The sequence below is a fragment of the Pongo abelii genome, chromosome 1 (assembly GCF_028885655.2).
Source record: "Pongo abelii isolate AG06213 chromosome 1, NHGRI_mPonAbe1-v2.0_pri, whole genome shotgun sequence".
NCBI classification, from domain to species: Eukaryota; Metazoa; Chordata; class Mammalia; order Primates; family Hominidae; genus Pongo; species Pongo abelii.
Genome location: NC_071985.2, coordinates 31,260,185 through 31,275,583, shown reverse-complemented (window position 1 = coordinate 31,275,583; position 15,399 = coordinate 31,260,185). Strand labels below are relative to the sequence as shown.

General features: G+C 37.1%; 1 long non-coding RNA gene across 1 annotated transcript; it reads left to right on the top strand.

The window, feature by feature from the left end:
• The first annotated feature begins 2,649 nt into the window (after positions 1–2,649).
• LOC129047947 (uncharacterized) lies at positions 2,650–7,133 on the top strand. Its single transcript, XR_008509872.2, has 3 exons — positions 2,650–2,907; positions 4,287–4,394; positions 6,007–7,133. It is a non-coding gene; the product is annotated as an uncharacterized LOC129047947 (long non-coding RNA).
• The last annotated feature ends 8,266 nt before the right edge of the window (positions 7,134–15,399 follow it).

Below are 15,399 nucleotides of genomic sequence, written 5' to 3'. Positions count from 1 at the left end.
AATCTGGTCCTCAGCTAAAGTGAAGAATAGCCACAATCTAACATGATAAATATTTCTGCTTCATTTTGTATTGTATTCTGTATGTTTAGTGTATTATTGAATGACAAATAATAACAAAATCTGTTGTGTAGTAAAGTGCTTTGCAATGATGTAAGTGCATTTTTTAGCCTTGTTATATAGAAATCAATCTTAATATGGGTATAAACCAAAAATGTTTTGGGTTTCTTCTGTTTAAAGACTAAGATTTAAGGAAATAACTCTACATATTTAATGTAATTATGGGAAATTAGGTTGTGGGTGTACTTCTGTAACATATCAACTCTAAATGAAATGAAATCTATTGTGTTACCATTGGCTGTTTTGTTTTTCCCAGAATGAAGTTGTCTCTAAGATAAAGCTTAAAGATATAGTTAACTTTTAGAAAATATGACCTTTCTATTATATATGAGAAAGTAAAATTTAAAACTCACTAAACAGCCAATCCCTGCAAAGCATTTCCTTTTCCCTACAGGTAGTATGAAATGGAGCCCAAATGACAGGACCCCATCTGAGCCTCCCCAACTCCCCTAGTCTGCACATACCCACTCTATCAATCACGGCAGGATAATGCATAGAGGCTACACCCGTGACAGGAAATGATTGAGTGCTGAACACAGGGCCTGCTTCGCCTGTCGCTTTGTGCATTTGTATTTCTCCAGGGCCGGTTTGAGAATTTTCAGAACTTGGGGGCAGGAGATGAGGGATTCCTATTGTATTTTGAAAAAGAAGTAATAATGCATTTTGATTATCAAGACATAACACAAAAGAGAAATTAGGCAGTAAAATGCCCTGGTCCACTCAGGTGTGTGAGAGCACCCGGATAGCACTGGATACAATATTATCAAGCTGTAATTTAGTTTAGATAAGCAGAGGATGCTGAGCATGGCTATTCTTTTGGAGATGCCTGATTCTCTAGTCGCAAAACAGACATTTGTTCCTTTATGATCACACACACACAAAGAACAAAAGGTCTAGGCTCACCTATTGTCCACAAAGACTGTAGAACCTACCTATTTGAGGACAGCAGCGAAAAAAAATACGTTTTAATTTTTTAAGTTCTTCCTGATGTTTTTTGGAAACCTATGATTTACTATCATGATCTAGTTATTTACATGGTTTGAGGTAGTGCCATAATCTGTTTTTAAGACATTGTAGCTGTAGTGTAGTTTTAAATAATTTTCTGCTGATTCAGCCACTTACCGAAAGTACATGTGGTGAAACCATGAAGTTTCTATTTTACAGTAGTCAATATTTTATTCGAGTTAATCCTTCTGCGTAGGATATATTTTTCCATTACACCAGTAAAGAATATTGATAACATATTTTATTGTGCACTTTGTTCACATAATTCGAGTCTGCGTTTCTAAAATGACTAATCACTTTTATTTTAAAAATAACATTATCTATTAAAGAATGGTGAGAGCAGGGACTAAACAAAAAGTAAAAACCCCAAAACTCTCCCCACCTAGGGTGTGGGGTAGGGGGAGGGAACGGTAACAATAAAAACAACATCTGAATATGTAAACTCAGTTTCTCGGGTTATAATTTGCATTTTTGTCAGAACCAGAATTCGCTGTACAGGACACCATCACATGCTCAGACTTCTAAAACATTTCGTGGAAGAGAGTAGACTGTTTACCGGATGCCCTTTTATTTTTGCTGTGCAGGATTAGCGCCTTCTACTTCCTTAAATGTAGGCAAATAAAATTACGGAGAAATAAAATGACTGGAGCCTTTGAGCGCTGGTTTGTCCTAGGACAATCGGATTTCACCGGGTAACGTATATGCAAACAGACACGTCCCGTTTATTTCATTGTTTGCACTGCGGAGAGTCTCCGCCGCTCTCCACGCCTTTGTTGACCTACCGCCAGCAAAGTTGTGTGGTTATAAATAGATAGAGGCAGCTGATTAAGAAGCGGGGGGAGTGACTTTCTCTGGGCTCTTACGGATCAATCACTGCTGAGGGGATGCAGGTTGAGGGGAAGGAAGAAAGTAAACCGCGGGGCAGTTTGGCTAAGTGAAACCCAATTCCTTCGCCCCAAAGCTGTGGTGGCCAGACGTGCGCGACCCTCTAGACCCAAAACAGTTTTAGTCAGCAACGGGTCATCAGCAGAACCGAGAAGACGGGATGGGAGGTCTGGCCGCTCCGAAATAGGGAAGAGCTGCGGGCTCAATACCGAGGCGGTGGGGCTCGGCTTACGGTCTAGAGCCTTGAGGCGCTCCCGCGTGAGCCCCGCTGCTTCCAGTCCGCCCTCGCCTGGCCCGGCGCGGGTCGCTCCCTCCTCCCAGTCCCGTCCCGTCCGGTCCTGTCCCGCACTTTCCCCGGCAGGGGGCCCAGGTCGAGCAGGGCCAACCCCGCGCGCGCAGTGCCGGACCCCTCCCCGCTGCCCGGGGTGCGGCGGCGGCTACCCTCCGCCCAAACGGGGGGTGTCTCCTCCATCACCCCTGCCGCGGCTTCCCAGTCGGAGTCGCGCTGCGGCGCGAGAGAGGCTCGCTCCTCCGCGGCCGGAGCCTGGGGGTGCCAGTGCGCCCCCGAGTGGGCGGGTGGGGACGGCGCGCAGCCGCCAACCGGCTGCGCGCCCTCCTGTCCCGGCCCAGAGCGGCCCCAGCCCGCGCCCCAGCGGGGACGCGAACGGCGTCTCGCGACCGCACCTCGCCGGGGCCCTGCCCTGTCCCGCCGCGTCGCGGCCTCTCCGCACCCCACGTCCCGGGAGCCGACCGGGAGACTTTCACGGCGGAGTTCCACAGACCTCGTTAGGTTAAAGGAATCTCGCCTTGCCCCCCACTAATCGGCTAGAGAGGGAGGCCGGGAAAACAAAAGCCGTAGAAGAAAATTAAGCGACTTCCCCCTCGGCGGGGAACTTGGAGGTGGGGGAGCGGCGAGCGGCGCGGGGCGCAAGGAGAAAGAAGCGCCGACCTGGGTTGCCGACGAACCCCGGGCAGGGGGAGGTGGGGGGCTGCGGCGGAAGAAAGACAAACATCTGGGGATCGGACCATATGCCGGAGCTTTGTCTTGTCCTTCAAAGTTCGGCTGCCCTTGAAGTGATTTGTCAGGCGGCCCACGGGTGACAGGGAGGATGTGCAGCGGGGAGCGGGGGCGGGAGAGGGAGACGCCGGGGGGAGCGGAGAGGGCGAGACGAGATGGGAGGACGGGGGGACGCCGACAAGAGGGGGAGCAAAGTGACCCCGCCGCCCGAGGAACGGCAGAAACCGGGATCGCGGAGGTGCGAGCCCGAGCCCGGGAGCGGAGCGCTTCCTGGGGAGACGCCAAGACGGCGAGAAAGGAGGAGCGAGAACGCAGAGGTTAAGCGGAGCGAAGGCCGAGGAGAAAGAGCCAGAGGACGGGAAGGAGGAAATAGACGGGGAGAAGAAACTGAAGATTAGTCGTTGAGGTGTATTAAGAAAGAGGACATGTCGCCTATTTTAGGAAAAGTGGCTTTGAGGTCCCCCCGCCCGCCCACCATTTTTTTTCTCTTTTGCCCGCCAACCGCTGAACTGATTAGACTGTAATTAAGGCCATAAAGCCCTCAGATTATACACCTGTTTATTCACTGAAGTCGGGGTCTCATCAAGCAAATTAGCTGCTTCCAGGCTACACATTGGGCCTGGAGCTTGCCTGATTAATGAAGTTTATTGGGAGCTGTTAAAAGCATTAACTGGAGAAAATCTCAGCAATTCGTCATATTTAAGGGATGGAAATTAAATCTTGCTATGCAAATGAGAAAAAATTTTAAACCATCTTTGGGGGTTATGTCTGCATATTATTTTGCTTTAAAATTCTGTTCAGGAAATAGGAATTAACATGAAATATTATTTGCCCTTAAAGTTATCAAAAATACTGAATCGCACCTTATGTGGCATTGTGGGGAGAGAAAAAGAAAACATACGGAAATTCCCATATAGTCCGTTTCCCAGTGCAAAGAATTTTCTAAGACACCTAATCACAAAGCCAGCTTTCACGAGAAACCCAGTTTTTAAAATTAATGTATCCAGTTACAGAATGAGATTTAGGAGTAGTCCTTCAAGGGGTTTAATGTTTGATGGTGGGTGGGGGGACGATGAAATCAGCAGTGAGAGGAGGGGAGTTCATTTAAGTGCCCTGGATAAGGAGCACGTGTGAGAATGGCAGAAAAGCAGTAGAGTGGCAAGAAAAAGTATCCAAAATGAATCAACACTCTCATAAACTGGCTGTAGAAAATGTTTCTGTACAGTGTTTTTTACTGTAACCACTATGGTTCTTTGGACAGGTCGGGGAAGGTGTGATTATGAAAATAAACAAGGGAAGTGAGGGAAATATAACCAAGTGGAAAAAGGAAATGGAGTGCAAATTGAGAACATAATCCAGAATTTGTAAAGTATGTATTTACTTTAGGTGCTGCTTGGTAATATTGCCATACAAATGTTTATTAATGGTTGCAATTATATAAGTGACGGGAGAGTGATTTCAGTACATTAATTATGCCTGAAAAAGGGGGGAATCTCTTTTCTACAAGAGTAACAGGAGTATATATATAAATGCCTTCTGTTTCAACAAAATATTGAAAATAAAAACGTAGTGAATAAATTATTTTAGTTAACGAAAAGCTTATTGTAATGCCAGTCCTTCCAGATTTATTTTTAAGTCTTTTCTATTATTTTTTCTAAGGATATTTCAGGTATCAGTGGAGTTTGAAAATGTCTGACTACTATTTGTTTCAGGACAGTGTATGTTTTATAATTTCCGTAAGATATATAAAATAGAGTATGTGAAATAGAAACTCTATGAGACAAAAGGGAGCGGCATAGCTAATAGAAAATTAGGTAATTTTAAAGAAAATTTATTTATCTCATAATAGTCACCTCTAATGGATTCAGTTTTAAAGTATTTTATAGATTTTTATAGTTATTCTCACTAATATTGTACTTCAAAATTGATTTTCTAGTTAATTTTAAATTTTTTATTTTAAAAAACTTAAAGCATTGAGAGTTACTAATTTATCTTCCCTGAATGAAGTTACTTATAGTTGGTTAAAGAAAGTCACAGTAATCATTCATATTAATATTTCTATTTTAAAGGTTCGAAAAAACTTTCAAATTTATGCATTACTCCCCTTTGGTGTGGGTATAATACAACTTTGTGAAACTAAAAAAAATTGTAAATTTAAAGTCTAGAAAACCTAACATCACCACTTACAAACATAGATAACCTTGAAAAATAGTCATTCGTCTTAATCTTTAAAATTCTTTAAATTATTTATTATCTCCTAAAAACTTCAATACATTCTAAATTTGAAACACAAATTCCCTTTTGTTTCTATAAATATTATGTACTAATTATAAAATGATTATTTTAAACAAAAGAACTGTAAACATTTTTATTTTAATATTGGAAATAAAAAATCATCTAAAATATAGTTATTGGTAAGGATGAAAAATTCTTGATACGTGCATCTGATACTATTCCTTGGATTATTGGAACACATTTTTCACTAAACTAATTATTAAAGGATTATTCAGTAAAAGGAACACATATGTAAATTAAATTCATTTTTGTTCAAGCAATACAAGTTTTGAAAAGACCTGTTTCTGCTATAATTTTGAAGTAACTTGAAGAACAACAATTATCCTTTGTGCTGAAATCAGTCATTTCTCAGGACTTGGCTTTACTTTTAATATTTAATTTAAACATATAAATGGGAGAAGAGAAATGAGTAAATTATCTGAGGGTATTTTAAAAATACATTTTGCTGTAAATACATTTAAAAATATTTCATATCTCACATTTTTAAGATTAGAACATTTTAAAATGATCCTATGCTGATCTTAGGATACTTGTCACTGTGGTATCCAGTGTCTAACGGTTCATTTAAAGTACGGATTTTTTGTACAAAGATAATTTGCCTTTAGAGTGTACAGTCATACAGTGTGGGCTTCTGAGCTACTAACTAATGGGGATCTGTTATTGTCATTTGTATTTCTGATCTCTAGAGTGGTATGGATAAAGAAGGTCAAAATGGTCTCTGATGAAAAGAAACTTTTAAAACGCTTGGAAAAGTTAATGAATTAGATTTCCCTGCGCTTGAAGATATTAGGATTGGGAGATCAAGACTCCCATCAGCCAAATCAAGAATATTCACAATTGACAGGAAAACTCAAAGTTTCTTTTTCCCCACCAGAGAAATGTCTCCCACCGCCATAGCTAAACAGTGGTAAGTCATAGAAATGATTACATTAGCTTAAAGAGAATGTTTCCTAAGCAATAAACTTTAAGTGCACACAACCAAGTTTTTATTTTATTTATTTCATGTAGTTTTTCATAAGTGCTTGAAAATACTTATTGTAAAAATGTCCTTTTTAACTTTATAAAACTTGTTTTCTGCTTGGATAAAATTACTATGTAATAAACTGTAGTTTTTTTTAAAGTCTTTGCAGCAATCATGAAAGTTCAATGAAAAGAACATAACTAGAAGAGATGTGCAACACCCCTTTCTTTTTAAGTAGCCTTTAAATGATTTACGAAATAAAAATGCTAGTTCGGTTTGCCTTAAATAACCAGTATTTCACCAAATATTTTCTGTGTTCTTAAATGTTCAACATATTAGCATATAAAAAGAATTCTCTCTATGTGTTCTTTAAGACCCATGGCATTTTTATCAAAGCCTTCAAAAAATGCAGTGTTCTAAGACATAGTTTAATATGATCAGCTGGTTTTAAAAATGTATTCTTTAATTTTTATGGAACAGTATATGAAATAAAGAAATATGGCATATACCTTTGAAGATGAGTCAGGATTTCAATAATATTCAGTAGGTATACGTAATATACTACATTTCATATTTTGGGTTCTTAGAACTGAGAGCTTCTTTGTAGAAGCTGACTTAAATATTAGAATTTATAGTTCGAACCTGTGTTTTGGTCATTTTAATACAGTAAAATTATTAATGGAAAAATAGGTGCATGAAGTTAATAGTTGATAACAGTGTCATTCTCAACCATGCAAATATTGCTCAAAATGAAAAATGTTTTACTGTATATTTCCAGGGCAGCCTTTTGAGTCCAGAAAGGTCAGTAACAGGATTTTATTTTGATACATGATATGACCTAATTATTTCACATGTTGCAGAAATCCGAAGTGGGTAGAGGGTGCCTTTTTTTTTTTCTTTGAGGTAAGTCTAAATTGCAACAGCTAAAATGCCTTCCTATAACTGTAATGAGATCAGTGGGTTTCAAGTATGGAATGAATCAATTATTGTAAGCAAAGCCCCTGCATAAATCATGGAATGCCAAACCAACCTCAGGATTATAAAATGAATCTGTGACAAGTATTCAAGGTTTCCACATAGTTGCAATAATGAGAATGAAGTACCTACTATTAAGTGAAAGCAAAATTTTATTCACTTACTAAGGAATACATGCATATCTATTAAAAGAGGTCAGATTGAATGAAGCTTTTTAAAAAGGGTATCTAAGCAGCATTAAAGATAGAAATCTATGATAAATATGTATAGTTTATATTAAAAAGAGAAAGATGCCAAAAGCACATTGAATGAAATGAGTGAGACTTAACTATATTAACTGAAAAATAATAAAGTGGTTCTTTATATTTTTATTTTAATAAAACTTTTAAACAACAACAATCAAAAGATTATTATAAAAGAAATCAGGACTACCACAGTCAGTCTTAGCAATTCTTGGAATTTGATGTCTCTCAACTGGGAAGAATAATAGAATGTAAAGTTTTAACAGAAATGAAGACAGGAAAATGTCAGTTGTATTATTTTTGATATACTGCCGTAAGGCAGACATTCTAAAAGGCTTGGGAGATTTGGCTTAAATCAGATAGTTCCCTCCTGCACACATTCCAGCAGTCTCCTTGCCTCTTTCTTTTCCTTTCCTTTAAGATAACTGTATCACATTAATTTGCTGTAACTAGTTGTTTAGTAGCTTTACAATTTACCATTGTTAATGACAAGTCAGAAATGTAAATAATAGTTTACCAGTTGTTGCCAATTTACTAACACTTTAATGCTTATGATAGGGTGTATGTGGTTTTTTAAAAAACATGTTGAGTGATGCAAACAGAAGATACTTTTTCCTGGCTTTTCCTGTTCCAATTACATACTTCTGGAAATTATTTAGGTTCTGTACTACCTAGAATCAGATATTAATTAAACTAATAAATATTAAACTCAAAATCTTTTTTTAAACTTAAAATCTTAATACACATAAAAACTGTAACACCAAAGTTCTTCAATTACTTTTACATATTGTTTCTTATATTTCTATTAATGCGTTTCAGGGATTATACACAAATAAAAAGTATGATTCTTTAAAAACATGAACTAAAGTCTTACACTAAATTAAATATTCACAATACATTATATATTACTAAGTGAAAAGATGAATTTGTATTATAATAAGTTTTGTGCATTTGGGGTGTAGCATATACAAAATTTTAAAAAGTATAATACTCTGAAGTTTATTATTTTCCATTTAAAATTAGGTAAATATGTTAAATTATGCTTATGTCTCAAGAAGATTATGAATTCAGGCATAGATGTTGTAGATATTTGTGCAAGAACAACACCTATGTAACAGTTAGATTTTATGTGAAAAACAAAAATACTTAAAATATTTTCTCACCTGTTTTTTTGTTTGTTTTTGCCAGAATCAAAAATAAAATGTATTTTGGCATTCTTAAATTATATGTTGTTTCAAATATAGCCATGTTTTGGCATGTATGTATGGCATTTTTATTTTAAAAGGAGCTCTATTATTGATGTACATGTATAAATATAAAGAGATATCTCAAAATATGAAACTCATTCGTGAATTGAAAATCGGCATGCTGTAAATGTATGCCTGAAACAGCTAACATCCATGTCTGTGTATTCATATTCAAAGGCAAGTTTTTGAATCGTGTGCTGGAGGTGAAAAATAAATGATTTCGGAATAGTGAACATTTACAAATAAAAATGTGTTTACTATGCAATGAAGAATTTTAAATTTGCAGTGAAAGTCTGACATCTGGTGGTCAGAAAGAGGAGCATCAGAAGAGGAGGCTATTGTAACATTTCTGTTAGTTTTCATAAAATAAAAACCAAATTAAAACTTACGAGAAATTCTTCCCTGTTAAAAGACATTTTACATAACATTTACATCTTCTTCTAATGATTTAATCATGAGTCTTCTTTCAAATTTACATTTCCTAAATATTGTTTGTGTTAAAGATGTATTTTCAAAAGGATCAAACTATTGGTCAACAGATATTTTTCAAATAATAATGGATATGCATTTTAAAATAGTTTAATATGAATCAAATTTATCCAGAGAAAATTCATTTTATATTATACTCTTGGAATCAAAATGAACCTTTTCTATATCTTCCCAATAAACAAATGAAAGAATTAAACATTCACAAAGAAATTTAAAGTCATCTTTAGCAAAGAGCAAGAATAGCAACAAAAAGGTTCTAAACCTTCAAATTGAAAGGCAATCCTACTTCCCGATAAATATTAAAAAGATAATTCATAGAACCAAACTATTGATAAGTAATTACCCTCAACCCATCATACTATTTTGTATTAAAATAGTTCAAAAGAGTTGTAGAGTTAATACAGCAAACTATCCTAAGGCTGACAGCCTACTACAATGGAATATGTTTATATTAAGTGAAATTAATCTGCTTAAATTATGCAGTAAGTAAATTCCAATAACAATTTCTAAATAAAATTAATATTTCATAAGGTAGACTTTTCTAAGGTGTTTCATCATCTTATTTTAACATGTTCCTCAAATAATTTTTAAAAATATCATTATACAAGAATGACTAGATGCTTTTTGTTTACCATTAAATTTTAAAATACAAAACCAGGAATTAATACAGAATTGGGTATCCTCTTCTGCATATTCAAGGTGAAATGAAGCTACCAGAGGGGGAAGCTTTTGCATAATTTATTTTCCCTAAAAGATTTGACCAAACAGTGTGAAAATTGTTGGGAATTTTAAAAGCGTATCCTGGTTATTGCCTCAAATTCCCATTTTGCTTGGTGTATGTAGGCAGTCTTAGTGCTAAATTTGTTGTTGCTGGTTGTGGCTCTTTGATGTCTTCATCCAACACTCAGAATAAAGAATGCTGCTGATATATGAAAAGGTTCCTGTCATTGCAGAGTTTCATAAATCCTTCTGCAGTGGCAGATGTGCAGTAGTATCATAAGATCAACATCTGATTGTTCCTGGTTTCCTTATAGTTTTACATTGGTGTATAGGGTGGATGGTCATACTGGGTTGGTTTTTGGTGTTCCACATTGATGCCATTTGTACAGTGCCTGAGATTGAATTCACAAGTCACTGTGAATTTGCTGAATGAACTTTCAGAAAGGCATTTCAGATGCTCAGGAACACTCAGTGGTGTTCAACTGCAATCAAAGACATAAAACTGTTTCTGTTAATTTATTCATGCAAAGTTGATTATTTCCACAAATTGAAGAGAGTCTTACATTGCCCTATTCTTACAGCCCAGGTTATTTTAGGAGTGCTTATCAAATAATAAGGACTGTAGCTTTCCCTTTAGAGATGTTTAAAATTCTTATATATTACATAATTATTGACGTGATTACTCTATTTTAAAAACTGTCTCTCCAAGTGCTTTGAAGATAGGAATTCTTTCTTAGCAGAGACTTATAAGTAATGCAAAGTAATTTCAAAGCATTTTAGAATAAACTAACTCCATATGTCCATTAACAAATGTTAGTGTTTATTTGTCTCATCAAAATTGCCAACTTTTCTTTCTTATAAACATTAATATATTTTTCATTCTAGAATATACTTTTTAAGGCCTCTTTAAATGGGGAGCCTACATTCTTTCCTCATAACACCCTGCTGATCCTGATGTGAGCACCTTGCTGTTTACACAGGTCTGTGGAAAAAGGACAGTATCAGTTTTTCCTCACCTTTGATTTCTCAGTGCTTGGCACACAGTAGAGTTTCAAAAATTATTTTTTGAACGAATAAATTAATGAATGAATGCAAAAATTCTTTCCTTTTCCCCCTCCAATATCAGTAACTTTTTCCTAAAAGAAAGCATAAAATTGCATTATACATCTATCCACATTTGAGAGAAAATAGTAAGACAAATGATTACGACACGCACACACAGACACTTTGTGTGTGAGGGCTTTAAAGGATCTTTTCTTTGGACAGAAAAAAAAATGAGATGAGAATCATACATCACAAACCTTTACAATTAAGCAATCCTTGGGGTCCATGTTATAGAACTGAGTACATGAAATAGGTAACGTTTTAGCTACTAATATCTGCATTGATAATGTTTATACGGTGAGATGCCATCTGCTGCATGAACATTTGCACATATTAATGGGCCCTGAGCTTGCAATGATATATCTTACATGCAGAAGCTTGTCAGAAATTTGTAACATCAAATACGTGGGCCTGTAATAGGCCTTCCATTATCACGTTAGCTATAATCTGAACATTTGGTTTCCAATGATTTTACTACAAAATTACATATTTTTAGACTCCTCTTCATTTTCATATCTTCCCTGGTCACTCCTGATCATGTTACTTTTTCCCCTTTGATGATATACTACAATATTTACCCCATGCTCTCATTTGCTGTCAACAGCTCTGTTTTACTATATAACTATTTACAAATGACATAATTGTCTTTCCCAAATTGTTGTAATGTCTCCAAATCAGGGGGTGTGTCTCCCCTCTTTGGCATTCATATAATACACTGAACCAGGGTTCTCAGAGATAATGTTAACTTTTGAAGTGCCAGTACTAAATACGTCCTGGATGTTTCTATAGAAATGCTACTAAAACATAAATGCAGATTATGTGGAACATAAAATGTTTTCTTCTTTGCCAGTTTATCTAATGTTGTTTGGTCCCGACACTAGTCACTCTCATTACATTATTTTTTCATAGTGCTAATTGTTATTTAAAATTATTTATTATTTAACTTGATTATCACCTATCTCCTTCACTAGAATCTAAGCACCGTGAGGACAGGGACTTTTCTGCATTATTCATGGCTGTATCCCCAATGACTAGAACTATGTCTGTCTATGGGAGGTGCTTTGAAAGTGCCAATTTTCCCTTATCCACTCCGTTTAGAGTTGGTATTGTACTAAGATTAGCTTCGTAGTATTAGAAGGGCATTGAGAGTTCGTTTAATCTCACTGTCCACCCAGAACAAGAATCTACTGTAGTATCTTGGAGAGACACTCCTGTGGCCTCTGCTTATATTCTCATGTCAGAAGGTTCATCGCATACTGAGGCAACCTGGGCCATTGTTGGAAAGCTGTTGTGATTGGAAAGGTCTTTTGTTGAAAAGTTAGCAGATAATGTTGTATGTTTTTTATCATGTACAGCTTATGTTTCCTTTTTTGTAAGGATTTGAAACCTATCTTGCTGATTCATTTACTGCAAGCCTTGGTTTTACCCTATGGAACTACAGAAACAAGTCAATTTCTGTGTACTCTTCCAATATGTTTACACACACACACACACACACACACACACACGCACACGCACACATTTTCCTCTTTGAATAAAACATTACTGACATTGTTCGTTCATTCTGCTAGTTGTGCCAGACAGAAACAATCCCCACTTTCATGTCCACACAGTCAAATGGGAGAGACAGATAATTAAACACATTATGTTTGTAACACATGTTAAGCACAATGCATGAATAAGAAGTACAAGATCAAAAAGAACCAAAGTAAAATTTGGTCCAGAAAGGGAGACAGCTCCAAGTTGTGCTGACTGGAAAACAGATGTACAATGTAACATCCTTCTGCATCCCTCTACACCACTACCCTGCCCCATGATGTACATTACTGAAAAAACACGTCTGAAATTGGATTTGTGGGGCTTTTTTCTAGATGTAATAACATAGTAAGTCTGGCCTCAACAGAATCACAAGGCAAGAAGAGTTTAACCAAAAAGAGCACTTTACATTTTGTTTACTTTTATATAAAAGATTGGGTGTTACCATCAGCTGCTAGAATTTCATTTTGTTCTAATTTTTGTGTGATCTCTTGAAAGATTGGATTGACTTTCTAAATCTGGTTTTCTACTTTTCCTTATAAAATAATGTGTGATTCTTACAAGGAAACCTGTGTGTTTTTGGAAGCTGCTTATGTCTAAAATGTACATTTCATTTTCCATTGCAAAAGTTTTCCCTTATATGTATTTAGATTATTAACCAAATGGGTAGGTTCTTGTACTAAATAATGCATGTCATTAGCCATATCACACAAAGTCATTGATCATAAAATTTTTAATGGAGATGCTTAGATGTTATATATCTACTTCTGACTAGACAATCAGTTTGCAGGGTGAAAATTAACTATGGTTATAGGGATTCACTTTTTGAACACTTTTTTCCCCCAAATTTGTTTCTTAGCTTCAATCTTACTATTTTTTAAAGACATGCCCGCCACAACTTGTCACTCATACTAAAACACATCATTCTCTTTATATTCTCTCAACACAAACTCATGCTCTCCTATATCATTATTCTCTTTGGTTCTTTCACTTTCTGAACTTAATTTGATTCTGGTTATGGGATCTGAGTGGTCCTGGAATTGCATGGAAAGAAATAATGACTTCTTTAATTCTGAGTAACTGAAAGCTTTGGTCATTCCACAGATTTTAGACATAGAGGGAAAACAGCCAAATTAACATAAAAGAAAGAGACACGGAGTGACAAACCACACATAAATGTCTTCGATATTTGTAGTGGATTGTATTTTCCAAAGATGGCCACCACAATATCCCTTTACCCATAAGCTCTTCTACAACCTTGCTCCTCCTTCATCAAGAAGCAGAATATAATTCCCTTCCCCTTGATTCTGGGAAGGCCTGTGGCTCACTTGCAACCAATAAAATGAAGCAGTAGTGATGCTGCATGTTTTCTGGGCTAGGTCACAAAAGGCACTGTAGCTTCTATCTGGCTTGCATCCCTCTAGAAGCCTGCAGCTGCCCTGTGAGCAACCTATGTCTAAACTATGCTGAGACCACCATGTATTGAGGAAAACTAAACTAGCCCATGAGCAGAGAACACGTGGAAAGTCCTGAGACTGCATGAAGTGAGTGAGATGCCCACTCAGTCTCCAGCTGATTGCGGCTCCAACCTCGATCGTGCTCCAGCCTTCATTTGACTGCAGTCAGAGTTCCATAGGCAGAACAACCTAGCTGAGCCCTTCCCCAATTCCTGACCCACAGAAGCCACGAGGAATAACACAATGAATATTATTTTAAATCACTAAGTTTTGCAGTCATTTGTTATGCAGTAATAGATGACCAGAACAATGACTTTCAGAAATTTGGTGCTGAAGTGAAAGCGGTGAAGGATCATCCCAGCTTTAAAAGCAGTGTAGGCTGAGTTACAGAATTATCTAGTCTTCTCCAAAGGTCCACCAGGTGTTGATATTTGTATTATGGTAGTATCTATATGTACATTTACCATGTTTTGTTAAGTATTGCTGAATTTTATAAAATATATATCACATTCATAAAATCTCTTAAAAATCAACATCCATCTTTTCATTAAATTTAGCAAGAGATTGTATTAGTATGTCTTGTAATAGTAGATCATCAAATGGAGGATTTGTAAACTCTGGATATAAAACAGTGTGCATCAGTTAAGATTACTTCAGTAGCAAGTGACAGAAACCCCTAAGTCAAATTGGTTTAAACAAGAAAACATCATCTCAAAAAATCTAAAAGGGAGGCTGGGCGCAGTGGCTCATGCCTATAATCCCAGCACTTTGGGAGGCCAAGGTGGGCAGATCACCTGAGGTCAGGAGTTTGAGACCAGCCTGGCCAACATGGCAAAATTAGCTGGGCGTGGTGGCAGGCACCTGTAATACTCAAGAGGCTGAGGCAGGAGAATTGCTTGAACCCGGGAAGCAGAGGTTTCAATGAGCCAAGATCGCACCATTGCACTCCAGCCTGGGTGACAAGAGTGAGACTCCATCTCAAAAAAAAAAAATTAGCCGGGCATGGTGGCAGGTGCCTGTAATCCCAGCTACTTGGGAGGCTGAGGCAGGAGAATCTCTTGAACCCGGGGGCGGAGGTTGCAGTGAGCCTAGATGGTGCCACTGCACTCCATCCAGCCTGGGTGACAAAGCGAGACTCCCTCTAAAAAAAAAAAAATCTAAAATGGATCTGCAGGGACGGTTTGGGCTTTGCTTCCTTTAGTCTCTGGGTCCACCTCATTTTTGGGTTAGCTTCATCCTTATACTGATGGCAAGATGACTGTAGCATTTCCAGCCATTACATATAAGCACAGCAATATCCAGAAAGAACTCTCTTTTGTAATGAATTCTTACTTTGCATGGAAAACTC